Here is an 11,313-nt window from a genome sequence, read left to right on the forward strand (position 1 = left end):
ATCATATTTTGACAGTGTCAGTATTAGCATACAAGGAGATCTTGGCAAAGAATATTGTATTCTCCATATAAAATTCAACGTTAAACTACATTTTCTAAAACGATTCTCGAAAGAATCGTAAAAGATGTATTTTGTGTACCAAGGAGTAGCTCGACAACGAGGACATGTTTTGGAGATAGGTTAAATAGGCTTTTCGTAAGGTAGCACACGTCATGTAAACTATAGTCACTAGATGACTGCATTCCAAAATATATGCAGCTTTGACGCAAGGAAAAGAGTATCTGCAAGTTGTACTCGTCGACTGAAATAGTTCTAAAGTAACCTTGATGACGGCAGGAAATACGCATTGATTCAAAAAGGAAAAGACCAAAAGTAACGTCAAAAACTCTTCCTTCTCGATTGTGAAAAAAAAACTTCTTTGGCGCTTGTTTAATTTTTGTATATAGGAAAATAGCAAAGTAGATTGTACACACCTTTTTGTCTTCTTGGCTCAATACTCCATCAGCCACAACATAGCTTGCATCAACAGACATTTTAAATAATAGAAATCTGGATGTACAAGAACTAGTGCAGCTTTAAGCATGGCTTTTAATTATCAAAAGCCTCCAGAAATTTATCATACCAATAAAACGATGATGTTTTAATCAACAAAATAGTTAGAGGTTCCACAATTATGCAAAACTTGGAACGAAATTTCCAATAACATCCAGCCAAACCCAAAAGTTTCATCAGTTACCTGCTACTGATAAGCACTGGTAATTCAGAAGTGGCCTTGACCTTAACTTTGACAACTTTTAACTTGACCTTGTCCCAAAATAGATCCTAAAACAACGCAACACAAGCACGGAAAATTTCACTTTTACACACAATAATTTTCAAATTTTAATTGATATGTCAATCAAAGAATTTCCCAATGGTTTCCAAATCATCTTTCCAAATATCGTTGTAGATGATCACGCGATCAATATGAGCGTTACAATTATCTATGTTACCAATTTTATTAAACACTGAAATTTTGACGGAGAATAGTTCATACTAAATGGCATCACGTCTTACTAATCAAATGCATCTGTGCGTGCAAATACTGAAATTTCCTTTGCTTTTTCCGTGAGAGGAATTTGACAGAAAAGGTCAAACGTGGTGACATATTTTGCATTTTCAATTTTGTCAATACAGTCATCAATTCTTGTCATTAGCAGTGAATCTGTTTTGACCACACTGTTAACTTTTCTAAAGTCAAAACACATACGGAATGTTTGGTCTGGTTTTTATATAAGAAGACATCACAACTCTAGTCAATTTAATTTGGTTCAATAAAAACCATTCTCCAGCAAAAATGAATCTCGTTACCCAAATATTCCTACTTGAGATGATTTATTCTGAAAGGATGCAATTTCTTAGGTGTAGAAAAAGCACGTTCAAAATTATGATAGATTGTATTTGTTCGTGTAGAAATATCTGGAAACAAAAGCTGATATTCACTTGCTTTCAATCTTTTCTTGTGGCTGTAGATGTGAATGTTTCTGGTCCAGATTATTTGATATTTCTGAATTATGAAGATATGCTAAACCAAAGTCACTACAGTCTTACAGTCTGATTGCATGCCAATATTTACATCCTCACTGTGTGGAACAATACAACTAAATTGATCGAATGATCAACAGGGCTATACCCGTAGTATATGGGGGCACTTTACGGACAATGAGAATTACTTGGACAAAACACCCTGGGCAAGTTTACGACCAAAATTTATAAGGACAAAAGGTTTAGCCTGTATACGGACAAGGGAATGTTGGGCGTAGGTTGGGTTAGTGAAGGAAAACATACCCTTACACAAAAGCTCACAATACACCAATCCATCATCAATCACATGGAACTCGTGGACCTCAATGAAACACTCGCGTTCAGTGTTTGCTTACGGACACACTTTATGACTACTCATACATATAAAAAAACACACAGACTAGGGAGACGAAGTGTTTATAAACACATGTCAATTTTGTTAACGTACACACAAACATACAAAAATATACGATACACACAAACATACAAAAATATACGATTATCAATTTGACTGATATATCTTTTCTAATTCATTTAGGAGAGCCCTGTAAAGGGCTTTCTTGCTCGGGGTTATGGCAATCTTTCATCGTCTAAGATTGCGTCCCCGTCTGGTTGCAGGTTTTCCCATAGGAGAGAGATTGCTTCTTCGGAAAGAGAAGGAGAACTCTTTCGTATCCACACGGCAGACCCAAACAACTTCTGTGTGTATTGTTGCTTCTGACGTCTATACTTCTCGGTCCATTCTTCTTGTTCCTTCTTGATTTCATCTTTAAATACCTCTTCTATCAGGTCTTTGACCACTTTTAACATCCTGACATTCTCTATCTCATCAGGCTTTGGTATCAGATTTTGCTTGACACGATGCTAGATGTAAATTCAAGTGAGATTCGTTCAGCTTGGATAATCTTCGTACATAATCCTCGTTCATACTAACGTTGCTGGTATTGGTTCCTAACTGTCCGGTCTCTTCGTACAAGGACAAGTACTACCTCAAGTAATTCTTCTTAGCAAAAAGTCAGGTTCGAAAGGTCTGGTACACAAGGTCTTGCCATCGCGAATGAATTCAATTTTGGACATACCAGAGTGCTGAAAGAAGAAAGGATTTTCATCGTAGACTCCGTTGAAGGCTGCGTTGCTAACGTTACCAACGATTAAACGTTTGGGTATCTGTCCTTGGAAAAGATGATCTACGATCATGGATCGCTGTCCTCTGGAAACGGTGAAGGGTTTCACTTATATGCAACATATCGGATACGTGACGGTCGTTATGCTCGAAGTATGACTATGTCGTTTCCCACTTTAAGTAACACTTACACACGATGTACGTAAAGTCGGGCTTCTTAGATGATGGGTTTGAAACCGGTTTCTGTTCCAGCCATCAAATGGAAAGCGGCACTGCTTCAATTCAGTCTCAAGCGGATATCCACTCCGTTCAGCGAATACTTCTTTTGCAATCACATGTCCAAATGCAAACGCTCCATCAATTCTAAACTACGATTTTTTTTAATTTGCTCTTGACGACATTCGCTAATGTGTCAAACTCGCCCTTTGTGTCAGGTTTCTATACCACGCAGGCATCCAGATGAGTGTTCCTGGCTTCTTTTCCGTACGTAAGTGATTTAACAGGAACGAACGATAAATACTGACTAGTTTGGTATTCAAGTACAAATCCACTTCGCTGAACAACGAATGCATGAAATTGTTGAAGGGACTATTTTATCTCCGTCGTCTATAACCGTACCATTCGCCTCGGTTATATTCAGTTTCAAATACAAGTAACTGCTATTTGGATCGATGTAATCTTCGGGCTGTCCTATGATTTCAAACTCGATGGTAGTTGAATCCGTCAAAGAGAAGAAGGGATAAAATTCTACCCATTGGGATTCTTTCATCGTCATCATAGTAGGCGACATGGCAAACAGATCCAACTCCGACTTGGAACGTGCGCACGAATCTCGGTGAATAACGTTTTCTCTCACTGTAAATTTAATAGTCATAAACGTCTAATTCTCTGATAGTTCTTCTTTTCTTAGTCTTTCTAGCTCTGGAGGTGTGACGTCCTCTGAATAAGGTGTTTTCGTCGTCTCTTTCAGCCTTGTCCTTGCTGTGGTGTAAGTGAAGCAGAAATGCCTGGCTTTGTAGCTTTCAGGGCATTTATAGGAGTTTCTCGTCGGCAAAGAATATCTTTGCCCATTTGAAGCAAGACAATCTAGCCTGCCCTCAAGAAAGCTTCTTTGGAATTGTATTTGTCGATGATGACATTTTGGAGAAATTCTTTACCCTGGGTCAAAGCTGCATCTTTCAAGGCGTGCCATCCTCATGTCAACGTCGGTTTCAAAACGGAGGCCACTGAACGAAACGCCAGTTTCAGCATATCTCCTAAACCATGTCATCGCTGTCGAGAGACTCCACGGTACACATGATACATGACTTACAAGTTGTTAGAGTTTCGTTTTCGGAAGTGGAGTTTCATCGTAACGTTCCTTTTGGTGAATCAAATATTTTGTCCCAGATCCGCTTTTATAGCAATAGTGACACTGTCAAAATACTACTTACTGACAGGCAAATAGTGAGGATGTACAAATTCACGGTGAACTTGTTACAAGTTTCCACCTTTCTCGCCATTCGTTGTGGCAGAATCCACTTTGAAAGGAAGGACTCACAGCAACGGTACGAAGGTGTGTCCCACTACATGGGACTTCACCACACCGGAGCACACAAAGATCAAATTTAATCCTTGGTTCAGTTCTACAGTGAATCGAAAATGACTCGCAAACTCCGAGTTGTTTGTAATGGCTGAGATTTCGTTTTTAAAATTGATCAACTGGGGGTCTCTACCAAAAATGTCATACAATTCAGGACAAAATGTAATGGCTCTAAACAGTTCATCAGCAGGCGACGAGCTACTTTATGGTACTCAGTGGTCACAGCTTTGTTCTGTTTGTTCAAGGTTTTTTCAAACACTACATTGAATCTGACAGCAATTGTGTCCACCAAATGTTAACCGCTAAAATAATAGCCTGAGGGAATTGTGAACAGATACGTGGTCCGTTTTGTTCTGGGGTCCTTCTTTCCTTAGAATATTTTACATATATATCCAAGTATTCTTGCAGTTGATCGTCATGAACGTCAGTAAAAATTGTTTTGATTTTCAGTGATGTTTGGATTTGTGTAGGGTGAATCATTTCGACCAAAACCACTTCCCAATGGGCTTCGTGATCCAACTGGATGGCTTGAGGTAGCGGGTTGTATTGGAAGAACTGGACAAATACTCTATCTAGGGTAAACACGGTCGTTATGCCATTTTGCCCCACAAGCAATTCAACATGACTTTGGCAAACGATCGCCTTCATTCGTTTTTCTCGTTTTCCTCGATGTCGTATAAAGTGATGTCTTCCTGCTCCAGGCATTTCTCTTTGAATTTCATTTGGTCTTCGGCAATGTGGCACCAGGAAGTATAGCCGCTTGCTTCTTGTTTCCGTTTTAAAAAGGCATCCAAGTAATCTGCGAAAACGTTACATTTTCCTTTGTCCCTATAACTGTCGATCCTTTTTCATTCACCAATATAACATTGCCATTCCCGTTTTTCTCCATAAACTGTAGGCCCTTATTTCTTTTACCATTTTATCATTACATTTTCCCTTTTCTCCATGAACACTTTTGTCCCTATAAACACTTTTGTCCACGTAAACACCTTTGTCCATATTATACCATCCCTATATAATTTATATGTAATTATCGTTTGTCCGTTAACAGTTTAAAGCATTTTAATCTACGGGCACTTATATAATTATGGTAATTTCCTTGTTCCTCGCATAACTAATAGATGCCTTCTTACCTAACTGAAATATCTGAAATATGGCAAGTGATTTTAAATGATCCATTTATTTTCAAAATTGAAACGTCTGGTGGAAGAAGTCATATGTAGCGCTTTTTATTGAGAAGAGTTATCTCTATACGATAACCATGGTAACAACTGTACAGGTGTACGAGAAAAGAAAACAATGCATCAATAACAATAACAAGGAGCATGAAATCTTTGAGTTAGAAATATAATGAAAATAAAATAGTTCTTGAATGTAAATATCAGAGGGTAAAATCGAAATAGATTTTAATGAAATAAAAATCATCACCAGTAAACAATAAAATAGTGCACAAACAAAACGTGACACGGCTACTCTATTACATAAACTGTCCTAGCATGGTAATAAATTACACCAAGACGAAATAAAAGAAAAAAAAAACGTTTATAAAGATTACATTACCTACATTACATTCGTCGAAAATAAAGTAATACACTAAAAGATATGTTACAAACACATTATCCTTATCAACTGTATTTTCTGTATGCTAACTATTGCATAAGTTGCTTATCTGGTCTTCTACTGTCCCTTTTCTGTGCGAGATTTTAAAAGTAACTAAATAGTAGTAATTAAATGAAATTAATTCTACTTCGATTGTAAAATGCCTTGAGGACATATTGATTTTAAAATGCCTTGAGGACTTGTTTGTTTCTTCAAGAATCAATAGCCTGTGACGTAGCTTCATTGCAAAGATTTGGGATCTTGAAAACCCTAGAAAGAAAAAAAATAAACACACACACACACACGCACGCATGCACACACACTCACGCGCGCTCACACACACACACACACACACGCGCGCGCGCGCGCGTGCTGTCATATTCAAGTTGGGTCCTGAGTGGCGGAGTGGTCTAAAGCGCTCATCGTTACGGATCACTGCCATCTCGCCTCTGTCCGTGTGGGTTCGAGTCTCGGGCTCAGCCAATGTGGGTGTGTGAGAAAGCTTGCCGGTAGCTTCTCTTGGGTCGATGGTTGTTTCCGTGGTTGTCCCGGGTTCTTCCTCCACCGTTAATACTGGCCGCCTAGCCTATCTTGTGCTGATAAATGGCGTTAAACCCTATAACAACAACAAATTTTCAAGTTGGGGCACACTGAAAACCGCAATAATAAAAGTCTATTCACTATTCACTGCGGCTTGGTCAAAGAAATTCAGCATTTTTTTTCGTTACATGTTAAACATAGTCTTACAGATGTTCGTATCAAATTAAATTTATGAAATTCGTCCAATAAACTTGTAAAATATAGAAAATGTTCAACTCACTGTGAAATTAGCACACTTGTTAAATTGTCAGTGTGTTGGCACTTGCTTATGCAAGTCTCTTTTACAAATTATTGGAATAAAAATTAACCTCCTTTAGCGTTTCAACTAAAGCTGAAATATGTAAAGGAAAACTTTTTTCGCACAAATACGGCCGGCTCGTACTAATGTATCCAATATTTCATTCTTTTTCTAAATAAAATTGAATATGGACTTGTTTAATATTTCGGTCACAGCCTACATAATGGTATACGGAGTCTACAAAGTCTACATAGTACTGTAGGCCGACTGCGTTCAGTGAAACTACCCAACCATTTCAATAGCTAGGAGGTAAGACCAAATAATGATGAAATTAATATCAGTTTTCTAAACATGACACAAATATTGGCGGGTTACACAAAGCCGTTAATCTCCCAGTTATTGTTCGGATTTGGCAATGACGACAATGCGAGCGTTAGTAATTGTGTTTTCTAGCCGACCATTTCAACTTGTAATGAATGATCTAACTTCATTGGCTGTTTGTGAAAGGATGGGGCGTATGCAATCTGTCAAAAAAGTTTGCTGATTTGCGCTAGAAAATCTTATATTTATACACTATCCTCAGATACGTTCCACTGCAGCAAGGCCAAGGAAAGTGAATGAGTATGCTTTTTTAAAACAATTTCCATAATTTGTCTGCACATATCCACATAGACTTTAGAAAAAAGACAAAGAAAAAAGTGGACAGATTGAAGATTATTGATTTCTTCGTCTTACTTTTGCATTCCGCTGGCGAAGGTAGCAATAATAATAATAACAACAACAATTTATTATTATTATTATTATTATTATTATTGATCGTTGTTACAATTATCATCATTGTCATCAAATACTTGTACAGATCTCTTCTGGATATCACTCATTCACATCTGTTGAATGCCGCTACATCGGTTATCTGTGATGAATATAGGCCTATATTACAGATATACAAAACATAACAGGTCTATAGTTGACGCTATTGATTTATATTTATCCTTTAAAGAGGCAAAATATTAAATTCAGAAAATGACAAATCATGTATCCTGTTAAAGATTTTGTAGAAATGAGAATTTTATATTGGTTCAATATCTGGATTACATATAATTATCTCGACATTGCCACAGCAGCTTCAGAAACAACAAAACAATACGCAAATTCGAAAATTTGGTAAAAAAAGCAACTTTCTCGCCGTATGCGAGATTTCAAAAGATCTATGTTCATTTTCGTTACAATGAGTGTACACCGTTTGTTGTTTGCGAATATTTGCATGAAAGTGTTTGAACACGATAGTTACAAATCTGCCCTGGGTAATTTTGAAGAAACAATAATACAGATACACATATCACTGTTTCATAAATTATAACAATGGGAACATCGCTTGTTCATTTACCTCATTTTCGGAAATAACATTGGATGTACTTGTAGGAATACACTTAAATTTGAATGTTTGGTGCATCGCCTTCGGCGCAGAGCACCACATATATTGCGACAGAAAATGTCGATCATATTCCGACTGTGACTGTCGCCTTCAGCCGCCATCAGTGGAAATGTTTTATCAATAGGCAGTGAATTACATCCGAGTTGTATTTCTCATGTTGGAAGCCACGTTTGGAACATTGTGTGTGTATTGTGTCGCATCTTTGATGCACTGGACATAAATGGCCAAGCGACATTACGATTGCTCATGTTGCATGTAGACCCTACGATTATATTGTGGTAAATCATGTTCTCCTTGGAGCGTACTTGTAACTATCGGCATAAAATAAGTGTTATAAACACCTTTTCAAAACTGATGGATCACATATACTTTTGTAAATAGTTACACAGCTTGGCGGGGTATATTGTTGTTGTTGTTTTTGTTGTTGTAGGGTTTAAGGACATTTTTCAGCACACGATAGGCTATACATGGCGGCCAGTAGTAATGGTGGAGGAAGAACATGGGGAAACCCCAGAAAGAACCACCGACCCACGAGAAGCTACTGACAAACTTTCTCACATACCCACATTGGCTGAATCCGAGACTCGAACTCAAGCAGAGGTGAGATAGAAGTGATCCGTAACGGAGAGCGCTTTAGACCACTCGGCCACTCGGGGCCCCCGACGGGTGTATGTATGTATGTATGTATGTATGTCTTCTTAGCATGAAAAGGAACTGTAACAGTCAGTTTATTCAATCTCAATATTTGAGTATGTCTGACTTCAAAAAGTAGTACTTTTCAAATGAGATCTAACCGGCATGAATGTGTAAGAGCATAGGAAACAATTTTCATTTTCCCAAAAGGTGCTCATGCAGCACGTGAAAATTCGTTGAGTACAACTCACACAACATAGTGAAACGCGACCAAGCAACTTAATACGGCTTAATCATAAAATAGTGGAACACGACCAAGCAACTTAATATAGCTTAATCATAACATCGTGAAACGAGACCAAGCAACTTAATCCGCCTTAATCATAACATAGTGAAACGCGACCAAGCAACTTAATCCGGCTTAATATGGCTTAATCATAACAAGAATCATCAAAGGGATGATCTTAATTTTATAAATTCCATCGAGTTTTAGACAAGTGTCTGTATTTGTCAGAATGCCACCCTCCCGTGAAAGAGATCGATGGACATGTTAATTTTTCAGAAGGGACACAATCGTGGTCCCCGCATACCTAGACTAAAAATATAAAAAAGCAAACTAAGAAAAAACTCTCAAATTTGGCGAAACTTACATGCGACAATGCGACACGTTGTGTAATGGAGGCCACAATGGTTATTAACACCATCCACATAACTAAATATAATGAGCAATTTCATTAGGTTACTTTCTGCTAGCTGCATTCAGTCAGACAACGGAGAGATCTATAACGTTGTAGCTATCTACATATGTCTGGACCAACCTGTTATAATGTATTAAAATTATCAACAACATGGATACAAAAATTATAAATACATTTTACTGAACAGTAATAAACAAAGTTACCGTATGTACTCGCTTAGATGTCGAGTTCAACAGCAAACTGCACAGATCCAGATCTGTCGTGGCATAATGCGTCGTTAGATCTGTGTCTGTGCAGTTAGTAGGAAGTAATCAGTCGAATAAAAAGTAATATACTATGGCAGATAAGGATCTTTGTTATGCGAGTACATACGGCATACATATATAGCATAATGCATAATATACGATATTCATATATAGCATAATGCATAATATACGATATTCATATATAGCATAATGCATAATATACGATATTCATATATAGCATAATGCATATTATACGATATTCATATATAGCAAAATGCATAAGGTATACATATATAGCATAATGCATAATATACAATATTCATATATAGCATAATATATATTATACGGTATACATTTATAGCATAATGCATATTATACGGTATACATATATAGCATAATGCATATTATACGGTATTCATATATAGCATAATGCATAGTATACGGTATACATATATAGCATAATGCATAATATACGGTATACGTATATAGCATAATGCATAATATGCGATAGTCGTATATAGCAAAATGCATATTATACGGTATTAATATATAGCATAATGCATATTATACGATATACATATATGGCATAATGTATAATATGCTCGAGACCTTGTCATTTGTTAGTACAATGATACAGTTGTCCAATATCATTTTTTAAATTCTGACATTTGTAATTACCTTGAGTTTCATAACATATGATATATTTTCATTTTGTTATTGGTTATACACTTTTTTTAAAAACTAAAAACGTTTTCTTACACACTCTCTCTTATTCGCATCAATACATAACGTCAATAGTTGCATGATGCTGTGGGGCCCGGGTGGTTGTGTGGTCTAAGGCATTCGCCTATATAGATCAGTGATAAATTGTGGGTTCGAGTCTCAGGATTAGCTAACGTGGGTATGTGACAAAACTGTCGGTAGCTTCCCGTGGGTAAGTGGATATTCTCAGAGTTTTCCAAGATTCTTCATCCATTACTTATACAGGCCGCCATGTGTAGCATGTGGTGAAAATGGTGTTTAGCCCACAACAGCATTAGCCATGCTATTGTACATAAGAGGTCACATACCATTTAGAATAAATATGCATGGGGAATAGAAAATGTACGAAATTACTATTTGATATTAAAGTGGTCGTAAATTTAGGGCACTGGCAAAGAGTTAATTATTTGTATTGTTTAAATAGTTTCGATCTGATTTTGAAATTCTTATTTCTTGCATATCACTATTATAAATAAACTTTTAAAAGGCCGTTATATATTTTTGTTGTAAATAGTTCATACAACTTAGTTTTGTATTTCATTTTTCTTCCATTTGTATGCCATTCATAAAGTATTAGTTTTCTTTTTTACAAAGGACGATTCTCAGAGTAAGCGATAGTCAAAATGCCTTTTCAGTCTATCAGTCCTTCTATATGTATTTCATATTACGGTATGCTTATCACTCCATGTATCTATCTATCTATCTATCTATCTATCTATCTATCTATCTATCTATCTATCTATCTATCTATCATCCATCCATCCATCTAGCTAGCTAGCTAACAAACTACCTAAATGGCTTGAAATATTGGTGATTATGCACGAACGAAAAAGGG

Source organism: Sinohyriopsis cumingii, chromosome 10 (assembly GCF_028554795.1).
Source record: "Sinohyriopsis cumingii isolate HCF-2022 chromosome 10, ASM2855479v2, whole genome shotgun sequence".
Lineage (NCBI taxonomy): Eukaryota > Metazoa > Mollusca > Bivalvia > Unionida > Unionidae > Sinohyriopsis > Sinohyriopsis cumingii.